Below are 12498 nucleotides of genomic sequence, written 5' to 3' on the forward strand. Positions count from 1 at the left end.
GCTGCTCCCTGCGCTGTGCTGGGTGTTATTGAGATCATTAGCGTTTTCTAATCAGGGCGCTTTATCTTTTGGTCTGCAGAGCAGAGTGAATTCCTCTCTGGGTATTTGCTTCTCTTCAGCCTGTTTGAACAGTGCTTCTTGGACTCTGAAACTTCTTTGTTGTTGTTGCTTTTGTGCTGGTAGCTGTGCCAGAGGGCAGAGAATTTCATTGAAATCCTGGATTCAATACAAATGAACTTATTTACAAAACAGAAAGACACAGACATAGAGAACAAATTCATGATTACCAACGGGGGAAGCAGGAAGGGATAAATTAGGAGGTTTGGGTTAACGTGTACACACTTCTGTATATAAAATTAACAAGGACCTGCTGTAGAGCACAGGGAACGCTACTCAATACACTGTAATGACCTATATGGGAAAAGAATCTGAAAAAGAATGGATATATATGTATGTATGATGGAGTCACTTTGCTGTACACCTGAAACTAACACAACATTGTAAATCAATTATACTTCAGTTTAAAAAAAGAAAATCAATCGATCAGTTAATCCTGGATTCAGGAGGCATAACTGCGTGCCCAAGGTGGTGGAGGGGCCTTGAGGGAGCAGCAAAGGCAGAAAGAGGAGGAGTCACGCCGCCCCGAGTGGTCCTGTGACTCCCTCCCGAGGGCTGCGCAGGGCGGCCCGTGTCCCACTGACTTCACGGGTGAGGATTCCTCACCGCAGCCCCATTGCCGCTCGGTGACCTGGGGACCAGTCAGAGTCGTGCTTTCCGCTTTGGTCCACTCTTAGGTTCCCTGGGCAATTATCGGCCAACTGTTACCTTTGTTGTGCGCTTTATGAAAGATAAGAGCCGCCAATAACGAAGATTAAGTAAATGAGCCAGTAGAACAGAAATGGGTGTGTGCATCCAACAGGCTGACGTGATAGATATTGGTGGACGTGTGTCAGTTGCTAAATGTTACCTGAAACTTGTTCTTGCAGTCTTAAAGTCAGTTGTCATCCTCTGGATATGGAGATACAATGATTAGAAAGCTGTTTTACCATCCTGAGATACACGCACCGTTGATTTTGTAATTTGTTGCTACTTTCTACTTACGGTAAATGGTCCATGATACATAAAAGAAATTTATGTCAGTGCTGTTCATGGTGAATAAACATTAGAAAGAAAATACATTTAGACAATAGACTGGAGCCCTGTAATGGGAGATCCTGCGGTTCAGTTTGTGTGGTTTATTTTCTCTCAATAATTTTAATAGTTGCTATGTAAATATTTTCCTTTTGGGGGTATTTGATTCCACCTTGGCCTGATATTTGACATTTTAGTCACGATGGGAGAAGTAACCAATCCTGGTCCTTCTCAGTGTACTTTTTCTGATGTCAATAAATAAATTGAATAATTAATGCCTGCCTTCTTCTAGAAGTTATTACAAGTGGCTTACAGAATCCTTCACTGACTTCCAGTTGCATTTTGGATTCAACACAAAATATGTGGCATCGTCTACAAAACCGGCCAGATTTTATCTGTGCCTTCCCTCCAGCTTCATCCTGGACACCTCACGCCAGAGGTACACTGAGCTACACTGAGTACCAGGCTCATGCCCTCTGCACTGGGCTCCCTCCTCGTGGAAAACCTTCCCAGCTACTCACCTGACTAGTTGCTGGACATCCTGCAATGCTCAAATTAAATTTCACCTCCTCAGAGAGCCTTGCCTGCTGCCTTGGTCCCGCCCTGACCCGCCCCTCCCATCATTAGACTTTCTCTCAGCACCTTGTCTTTCTGTCCATCATACGTGTCTCATGGTGTCATTTCCTCGGCCTGATGTCGTTTCCTCCTGGGTGTGAGCGCGAGGAAGTATCTCCTTATGTCACCGCTCTTGGCCAGTGCTCTGTCCCAAAGCTGCTATACACTGTGCGTGGTTAACCTTTGCACTGTGAAATACTACAATATAAAAACTATATAGCATGCAAGCATATAGAGGAAGAGATGAGTGTGGCCTGACACAGCCCTATAACTTCCATCCAGGTCAGGAGAGAGTCCTGCCAGCACCCCTAAAACTCCTGCATCTTGCCTCCCCCTCTCCAGCTGGGACTCCTCTTTCCCCCCTAAGTTATACAACATCCTGAATTTTATAGAAATTCCTTTCTTGTTTGTCTCTATAGACTCAAGGGTGCGCCCTATATTTGCGGTGCAGTGTTGCTCAGCGTTGAACTTTACATAAATGGAATTATGCAGCGTATATTCTTTAGTGTCTAACCCAATTCACTTACACTTAATACTTGTGATCTTCCTCTGGCTGTGCATGTAGTAGAAGGTTGGTATTTCCATTGAGGTATAACATTTCATTACATGGAATACACCCTGTGGTTGGCAAAATAATGACCTCCCCCCCACCCCGAAGATGTCCACCTCCCAAACTCACAAACCTGTGGACATGTTAGTTTACACGGCAAAGGGGATTAGGTTGCAGATGGAATCAAGATGGTTTATCAGTTGTATCCCTGTGGCTCATAATTTCTCTGACGCTGTATGTCTTTCTATTAGACTGAATTATATGAAAATGCTGGTATAGACCATTCTTTTTTTTTTTTAATTGGACTATAGTTGATTTACAATGTTGTGTTAGTTTCAGGTGTACAGCGAAGTGAATCTGTTATACATATACATATATGCACTCTTTTTTAGATTCTGTTCCCATATTACAGAGTACTGAGTAGAGTTCCCTGTGCTATACAGTAGGTCCTTATTAGTTATCTATTTTATATGTAGTAGTGTGTGTATGTCAATCCCAATCTCCCAATTTATCCCTCCCCCCTCTTCCCCCCTGGAAATCATGTTTGTTTTCTACATCTGTAACTTATAGACCATTCTTGATTATAAAAATAGCTGTTACATATGGATCTACTGAACAGAGCCACTCTAGGCCAGCTATCATTTAAAAATTCTAGAGCTTTTCCTTTGAGGAATTGGGACCTAAAATAGTGAATACCTCAGGAACAGTCCACCCTCTCAAGATGCTCATGAACACTTGGTTGTGCCAGCTGTCTTGGCTGGCATTTGCTTTGACTTGAATTAGCCCCCTCCTGTCACAGAGGGGGCTACACTCCAACACTGATGGGTAATGACAAGTGTGGATCCTTGGGGATATGTGAAAGTAATTGCTAAATTTCACTCAGCGTTTCCCTGGGAAAAGTAACTAATACGTACTTATGGAAAAGCTGGTCTTTTCAAAGAAAACTATATGTCCAATTAGCAAATTCTTTATTTTGATATTATAAACCAAGCATGTAGTTAAAATTTCACCTCATTTTCAAGTGTGGATTTGGCCATAGATGCTGTGCACAGTGGAGCGTGTGACTTCAGTAAGGAGCACAGAATGCCTTCTGGAAATGGAGCACCGACTGGCTATTGGGCTGCTGGGCTGGGTGTCCTTACGTGACGTGTCAGCTTCTTTGTTCTCAAGTGTCAGAAATCAGCTCAAACTAGTTTAAGTAAAATGGGAAATAAAATACTTCATAAAGAAATAGGAGTGTGCTATTAAATCTAAGGGAAAAATTTATTCAGGCCTCAGGAGAAAAATTAGGTCAAGAAATTCAAAACCAATAGGGACTTTTTTCTCTCTTTGCTTCTTGTCTCTTTGTGTGTTGGTGTAATTCATTCTTCATATTCTGTAAGCCTGCTCTCTTTCCTTCTGAAGCCATATGCCGTATGGGAGTAGACACCTCCCGCCACCCCCCTCCGCTCCCATCTCGTGTTGCGTGACAAAGGCAAGAATAAATTGGAATAGTGTTACCGAGTCCAAGCTCGTACTGCTTGCCACACGACAGGCCAATAAATCTGGAAACCAGTTGTTGGGGAAAGGACTAGCATCTTTATTTGGAAATCTGGCAGACCGAGAAGATGGTGGACTCCTTCCCCAAAGAACCGTCTTGCCTGAGTTAGAATTCAGGCTGCTCCTTACGCTGAAAGGGGAGGGGGTCAAATCAAACACTGATTGGTTCCCATCAGCCTCCGGAGGGGGTGTGATAACTTCTTCCTCCCTGCAGTCGTTCACAGGTGGGCCCAGTCAGGGTGTTTCCTGTGAGCTAGACAAAGGTATTTTAGCTTAACACTTATTGCCTGGGAAGCAGGGTTCCCAGAGATGGGCCATTATGTATAATTGAAGCTTATAGGCAACATCTCTTTAGTGATTAACTTGTAAGAGAGTACAGGGGCTCTTCCCTATTACAGTATTTTAACCCCACCCCTAAAATCCTGGAGCAGACTTCTGACCCAGTTTGGGCCAGTTACTTGAGGCTGAGGCAGTGAGGGGGGCACTCACAGTGTGGAAACATAGCTCTGGCATCCATGGGTGGGGGAGGAGGGCAGTTGGGATCATTTGTCAAGAGGCATCTAGTACTTTGACAGACGGTTGCATCAGGGTGGCGAGCCCTTTTGAAAAAATAAGCTAAATTATTTTAGACTCTGTCATTAAATTGCTGGTGGTTCTTGCCTTTGAGTCCTGTTTGTTAGTTACTTAATATTTATTGAGTGCCTGCAGGGATTTGTGACATCGGGAAATGACGTGTTGAACTTGCTAAAAAGCTGCCCCGCTATAGGAAACTTGTCTCAGAATTGCCTGTGGGTTTCAGTGAGTCAAGGCAAAGACAGACGGTATCTAAAGATGCTTTGAAGACATCGTTATCATACACAGCAATGTGAGATTCAAATGCTCGATTTTAAATGCTGCCACTTACTTTCATATCCTTATTTTTACTGAAAGGGATTTCTCTTGGGCATGATATATTGTGAAATTTCTTCTGACGGTGATCGGGTCGTAGTGCCCTTGCTTTTGTGATTTATGGAACAGCATGATACCTTTAAAACATTCTATCAAAATAGGTCCAAGTTAGCCTGAGCTGTGAAGGTAAAAATGACTTAACATTTTGAATTAATTTCATAAAGAAGCTATCAGACACAGTCAGTTAAACTGAAGAGCCGAAAATAATTTCATTTCTGGTGATAAGTTTGCAAGTAAAAAATAATGAAGAAGAAGTTTTAAGAGATAGATAATTACACTCAATATTTTGCCTGTTTGGTCTTCTTCTTCTTCCTTTTCTAGAGGAACTGGTAGAACAGGAGATTACTCCTCCAACAGTTTTGTTTAGTTGCAGGTAGAGGGTGACAGCTGCCCTAATAATAGTGGTGGATTTGATTTCAAAGTGCTGTGCCCTCAGGCGGTAATGTTACATTAAATTCATGTTATGTAAAATAGTCAACCTCGGAAGTTTCCAAATTCATAGGAGAGTGGATCCCAGATCAGCCTGTAAGGCTGACAGAGAACAGGTGGTGAGAGCCCAGGACAACCTAAGGAGTGGGGCATCCGTATAACCCGGAGGAAGATGATGGAGAGAGAGTGCCAGGGGAAGAGGGGTCACCTGAGCATGGGTCTGATAGCTCGGGCGTGTCAGCTCCTCTCTGGCACTGAGGCGGTGATGATTCGTAATTAACTGCCAGACCTCGAAAGAAGGGCCTGTCAACCAAATTTAATTTCTTTTTTTTTTTAAGATATTTTTTTGATGTGGACCATTTTTAAAGTCTTTATTGAATTTGTTACAATATTGCTTCTATTCTATGTTTTCTGGGTTTTTGGCCGTGAGGCATGTGGGATCTTAGCTCCCCATCCAGGGATCGAACCCACACCCCCTGCATTGGAAAGCGAAGTCCTAACCACTGGACCGCCAGGGAAGTCCCCAAATTTAATTTCTAATTAGTGAAATCAACAGAAGCTTTTTGAAGGGTAAGGCTCCACCCTCCACCATGAGCACTGTCTCCCTCTCACACAGCATTGGTTGCTTGCATCTTTCAGGATTGGCTGCTCAGCCCACCCCAGCGCTATAGTCAGTTACAGAGTCACCGACATGGAATCAGCGTTAATTAGTATCTTGTGGCCACAGCCGTCATCCATTCCTCACACTTACAACCAGCAAAAGCACCCAAAGTACCTAGAAAACACAAAACAGCAGTCACGGGAGCGGAGAATTTCAGGGAGTGGAGAACTCTCCCTGCGAAGGATACCAGGTCTCTGTTGAGCTGCTGATTCACATGTATTCTCTGGGAATATTTTAAACTATCAGTGACCTAAACTTGGATCTAGTGATATCGCAGAGAAGGTCTCTTTCCATTTTGAGAGCCAGAAACAGTCTTCTAGTATTAATATTCTTCTGAAAGCTGCTTGATAGAAGAGGAGATTGATTGGCCCAAAGATGGATTATTGTGAGAAAAACAGTTGAATTCACTTCCTCCTCCCGTGGTGGGTGGGCCATCTGATTGACCCCTCTGCCTTCAGCAATGGGAAATAAAATGCAAAATCGCCAGCTGTTCCCATCACGGCTGGCAAGGCCTGGACCTCGGCTGTCACTGCGGGCCCTGCTCTCCTTCCGCCACGCCCAGCGCTCCTGCACTTGCAGCTTCCCGTGCTCTCACCTCCTAGGACGGGGGGCTTCTTTAGGAGAGACCTCATTATCATGCAGAAGTCATCCTCCAGTCTCACTTCTGCTGGCCGTGGCTCCTTTGTCCCTTTAGCCACGTGAGGCTATACCCACAGTGCATTAAACAAAGTGCCTATGATGCGTGGGAACATGCAAGTCAGTTATTGCTGCTTGAGGAATGCAGTGCTTTGTGGTGCAGTCTCACAGCTGCAACCTGCGTCACCCTACTTTGGGGACCCAACAAAAGTTAAAATGCTGACTTCTCCTCATTAGAACTTGGGGTGCAGAGAGAGTGGATGAAAGGAATGTGATCTCCGTATCCTTTACTTTCTTTATCAAGTACAGGAAATTTAATGTGCTTTTGACTTTTCCCCATATTGTATGTCAGATGTTGCTGGGACATTGGTAGTGAGCGCAATAAATAGTAAAGCAATGTTTATTCAGGTTTCTATAATTTTCATAAATTATAGTGGGCTTTCAGACACGTTTGCATTTATCCTGTGACAACCACCCTCTAGATTCCTCTTGTTTCCTCTTGTTTCCCACCCCTTCCTTTCTTTTCTCCACCTTTGCAGTCTCAGTTTCTGCTTTTGAAATAATCACCCCTGAGTTTTCATTTGGATCTCTGCTCCTCATCAGAAGGCATGAAGTGTGATAAAGGTAGCAGGGAAATTCTGTGAGACAGATGAAGCTCAGGATGAGACAAGATGCATCGATTTTAGGGAGGCAGCATGCAGTGGAGTTATTCTTGAATCAGTTCACGGGACATGGTGGAGTCTGTAAGCATTGTTTTAATCTGTATTTCTTCCATTTCAGTTGTAAAATTGGCACAAAAATATCAAGCTCTAATCACGAATTTGCTAAGATAATAGCATTCTGGAAAGATGAATTTTATATTTAAAACAACCAACCAAACAACCTAGGAAAGCGTTTAGTTTGGTTTTACTTCCTTGTTTGTTTTCTTTTTGCCTGAGTTAAAAATAAGTATGAACAACAGTTATGTCACTAGGGACAAGGGGATTGCCAGCCTTAGATGTCAGTTTGCATTACGTCTTTTAGGACCGATTGCTATTTATGGCATAGTTAATGCAATTGGGATTGTATTAACGCTTTACTTTCTGCATCAACCAGCAATTGCGTCTCTGACAGATGTGCCGGCAAACAACAACGTTCCTTCTCATAAAGGCATCTGTGGGTTCATTCATCCATTCAGCCCGCAGTCCCTGGGCGCTGTGGTGTCCTAGGTTTTGTACCAGGCATTGGGAACATGAACATCCAGCCCACTTCCTTAAGTAGCTTCCAGTCTGCCGATGACACAGGCATTCAATACATCATTTCATAGCGCAGTAACGTCACAGAAAAGCATTTACAAAGAGTTGCAATTGCTTCCAATTGAAAAGAATAATAAACTCTGCCTGTGAAACCAGGCACAGCTTCCTAAAATGTCAGAGAGAGATGATATTTTAGCTGACAACTAAAGAATGTGAAGGGGTTTGCCGGAGAGGAATGTCAGGAGACAGAAGTCAATGGTATGTGTGAAGCTGGGGGTAGGGGGTTGGGACATAGGAGGAAGTGGTTCCGGGAGCAGAGAATGGGGAGGGCTTAGGCTTGGCTCAGAGGTAGAGGGAAGGAGGGGGAGACTTTCTTTGCAGTGATGTGCAAAGGGCTTTTTACTTGAGCACAGAAGACAGTAGCCTCAGAGAGGGCTCTAAATGCAAAAGGGGTACATAAATGTGTCCTGACACCTAGGTGTGTATTCTCTGCTCCCAAAAGCATGGTTGACTGACGTTTTCTATTACATGCCCAGGATCAACCACTTCTCACCACCTGAACCACTACCACCTGGGACACACCTCCATCACCCTGGCCTCCTAGTGGGTCCCTCCTGGGCCCACCCTTGCTTCCTTATTCTTTGCTCTCCATGAAGCAGCTCCCCTGGGGATCTTTCTGTGGGAGTCTGGTTCATGCACTGCTGTCTCATATGCCTTGCACTCAGAGGAAAAGCCAACCCTCACTGTGGCGTCCAGACTCCCACCCTCCTTGCTCAGTGTGGTCGTCTCACACACATCACTATGGCCACCCTGGCGCCTGTTTCTTTGCTGTCCTCCACACCAAAGCACACGCTATCTTACAGACTGTATTCCTGCCTCTCCTTCTACCTGGATTGTTTGCCCTCAGATGACAGCCTGTGTCTTACTCTGTCTGGGGCTGCTATAACACAACACCGTAGACCAGGCAGCTTAAACACAGAGATTTATCTTTCACAGTTCTGGAGACTGGAAGTCCAAGATGAGGATGCCGGCTGTGGTATCTGGTGAGGGCTCTCTCCTTGGGTTGAAGATGGCCACCTTCTCTCTGTGTCCTCACACGGCCTTTCCTCCATGTATACAGGTGGAGAGAGAAGGGAGGCAAGCTTTCTGGTGTCTCTTCTTATAAGGGCACTAACCCCGTCACGAGGACCCCACCCTCATGACCTCACCTAACCGCAATTACCTCGCAAAGGCTCCATCTTCATATACCATCACATTGAGGTTTAAGGCATCAGCATATGAATTTAAGGGGGAACACATTTCAGTCCACAGCAGTCTGATGTGCTTCTTCCCAGCTGCACTTCTTTCAGTTTCTGTTCAAATGTCTCTTTATTAGGAAATCTATCTGACCTCTTTATATACAAAGAGGTGACAAGACCCCCTCGGTCCTGTTTTTTTCTTCTTCTCTTAGTGTATTTATCTGTTTATTGTTTGTCCCCCATCCCTGCACTAGAATACAAGAAAGGAATATGAAACAAATGAAAGCTTTTGGACTTGTCGGGTTGATAACAGTGCCATAACAGGTTCTCAGAACAGGGCTTGCCAGAGTAAGCCTGGATAAAATATCAATGGATGGATGGATGGATGGGAGATTTGTTCACCTTCTTAGGCCAGTGTTTAATTGTAAACATGCTTTTCCATTTTATTGCATCTGTAAGATATGCATGATTACCAAACAGAACAGAGAATATATTACAGCCTCAATCTCATCATTCTAGGCAAAAATATGTAATTCTGTTGAGAGATGCACTACTGAAGCTCAACATTTCAGGGGATAATTTATTAACTTCTCTTGCCCTTCATGGGAAGCAGGAATAGTTCTACTCAAATTTTCCATAATTCAACTCCTGCAAGTTAAGATGAGGAAGTCTGAATTTGGGATGCCGAATTAGATGTTCAAGTTAGATTTTCACTGTTAACCTGCATTCTAACTCAAAAACCACATCTATGTTCTGGTTTTACCTGTGTACAAATTAAATATGCATATCGACCAGGATTGGAGAGGAAGATGGAAAAATGAAAACTTTTGTTTTCTTGGAACCATTAGCAAGATGGTTCGTGTTTGTTTTTTTTTCTCCTCTTTGTTTATTATTATTGTAGTAATATTGTTTGTGTAGTTAAAAAAAAAAATTACCTGCACTCTGAAAATGAAATTTGGCTAAAGACCGTCTGCTTTTCTGTGGGTAAAATTACCCTGCTTTTTAAAAGTAAGAATGTTGCCTGAAAGAAGTGTGGTTCATCTGTACTTAAAAAATGGCATCAGTGACCCAGAATCACTTCACTTAAGTGGGCTCTGCTATCAGTGCCTGTTTGGTTATCCTACTGTGCATTCGTCCATCCAGTAACATACACTGAATTGGTTTTCTGTGCAAAATCTTTTCTTAGCCCAGTGAGCATGCAGGGAACAGAGTCTTTGTCCTCTTTCTGAACTGTCCTGACTTTCATTCATTTTCCCACTTACTGGAGCCACCTCATGGTTCTTCATCTTTCTTTTCCTTGCCCTCTGTGTCCATAGAAGGTACACTGTGTTAGACATTTTTAAGATCTCTTATATCCACCTTCCTCCATGGGCTCGCCCTCCTGGATCCCTGGGAGCTGTTCATCCACCCTGCTCACTTCCGGGTGAAGCAGCCCATTCTGTCATGAAGCAATACTAGTGGTTAGAAATTCTGAAGGTTTTTTGATACATAATTCTGTCTCTGTGAAATTTCCTTTTGGTGCTAACTCTGGCATCTGGACTATGCAGAAGAAGTCCTCTGTCTGGCATGTGATAATTCAAATAGAGACTCTAAGTATTTGGTTTTTGAGTCTGAACCCCCTTCCTTCAGCCTTATTTCATATGACATATTTTGCAATGTCTCTGTCTTCGGGTCCTCTTTGTAGAAACACTCTGTCCATCGTTATCTCTGACGATATCCAGCCTAGACCTGGACAGCATATTGTGAGCGTACTTGGGCCAGGGAGGGACCTACTGGGAACATCACTGTAACATCATTCAAGTACACGTTTGCAAGTAAATTAGTTATGCTACTGGCTGCTCAAGAAGTTGATGCAAAGCAGAAGTCTTAGGTTGTTTTTTTTTTCATATAAACTTCTATCAGTGCATCTAATAGATGTGTTTAAAACAAATTTTAGAATCCTAGATTATTCTTATTAGAAACAAGATTTGAAAGATATCCATTGTTTGAGCTGATGAAGACAATACCGCTAATTTCATCATTCTTCATCTTGATAAGATTCAGTCTTGAATATGAAATCATTATGGTTTTGATTGTTACCCTGGGATTTAATCTGAACAGTGTTTGAGAAATGTCCACTTCGGGTCTGTGGGAGATCATGTACACTATGATGGTCTTAGGAATAGTACTACTGCAAGATTTATGCTATTCACAGCTTTGGTGAGAATGGCTTATTTCCTCTGTAAATGAAATGAAAAGCTGCTGAATCAGTGAGATCTGATCACTTCTTGTCACTGGCCAGCGACTTCCTCGCATAGAAAACCCTATCCAATAGGAAATGAGGTTGACTCAGTATAACCTTTTGTCATAATTTCATACTCATGTTTAGTCTTATTTTTAAGTGCTGAAAAGCCACTTTTTAATGGGCAAATTCAGTTCTCAATGGCAAATAAGCATACTGGTAGAAATTTCTAAAAACTGTAGAACACTTTCCCGCTAAGGCTTTAATGGTCCTCAGAATTTTTCTTAATTGGATAACCTAGATGGCCAATATTAATTGTTTGGAGTCAAATTTTTCTTGATTCTATAACCTAGATAGCCAATATTAAATATTTAGATGTCAAATATTATTTACTATCCCATGGTTGAGTATTATCTATATTTTGATTTACAGAAATCTGATACATTCTAATGAACTTTCAGCCTTGGATAAGGGTGTATTTATATAGCGTGTTGCCTACTTTTTGAGGCCATCTCCATCCTATTACATTTTGACTCTCATTTAATGCGAGTCGCAATAGTGGACGCTATAAGAGAGAATATTTTGTGATCTATGTATAGGCAGAAGGGGCAGTAGTTCATTTGCAGTGTGACCATATGACTTAATTTGCCCTGGAGAGTCTCAGTTGCTCTTGTATAATTAATAATAATATTAACTATTATATTTATTATTGATTATTAATATTACCCCCTTTGTCTCTCAAATGATCCTAGTTTGGACTGTAAATTATATAATCATCCTAATTTGAAAGGAACTGAAAGTTTGGTCTCAGCAGCCAGTATGCCTGATTAGTTTCCTAGATCTTTTCAACCTTTGCATTCTTTAGCAATGTCTCCAGATCCCCCTCATACCCCCAACACCTGCTATAATGCGGTCCCTGGAGGGGACTAAAACCTAGAAAAGGGGTAGGTGGGTTACCCAGTGAAGCAAGACCTGGGAAGTCTTAAAGCTTTGTTTGAGGAGCTATAGAAGGAAGAAAAGGCTCAGGATGGTGAGAAGTAGACAAATGTTGGTTAAACTTGGCACATAGTATGTGCTAAATAAATGTTTGAATTTGGTAGCCTGAAATAGAACTTAACAACGTGGATGTCAATGAAGAGAAAGATGAGAGAGGTCTTAGGGCTAGAAAAATTCATCATACTTGGGTTTGATTTGATGGGGGTTAATAGGTTGACTGTAATAAGAAACTCCACAATCACCCTATGCTGTGGAATCTAGTTTATTGGGTGGAGAAGCATTAAGTTACACAAAAGCTG

At 42.6% G+C, this 12498-nt stretch overlaps 1 protein-coding gene across 6 annotated transcripts in view; it reads left to right on the forward strand.

The window, feature by feature from the left end:
* The window catches only part of DPP6 (dipeptidyl peptidase like 6), a 1128731-nt gene that overhangs the window by 605532 nt on the left and 510701 nt on the right, over positions 1–12498 (forward strand). The window lies entirely within an intron of this gene.

This window comes from Balaenoptera physalus (assembly GCF_965194825.1).
Source record: "Balaenoptera physalus genome assembly, chromosome: 8".
Lineage (NCBI taxonomy): Eukaryota > Metazoa > Chordata > Mammalia > Artiodactyla > Balaenopteridae > Balaenoptera > Balaenoptera physalus.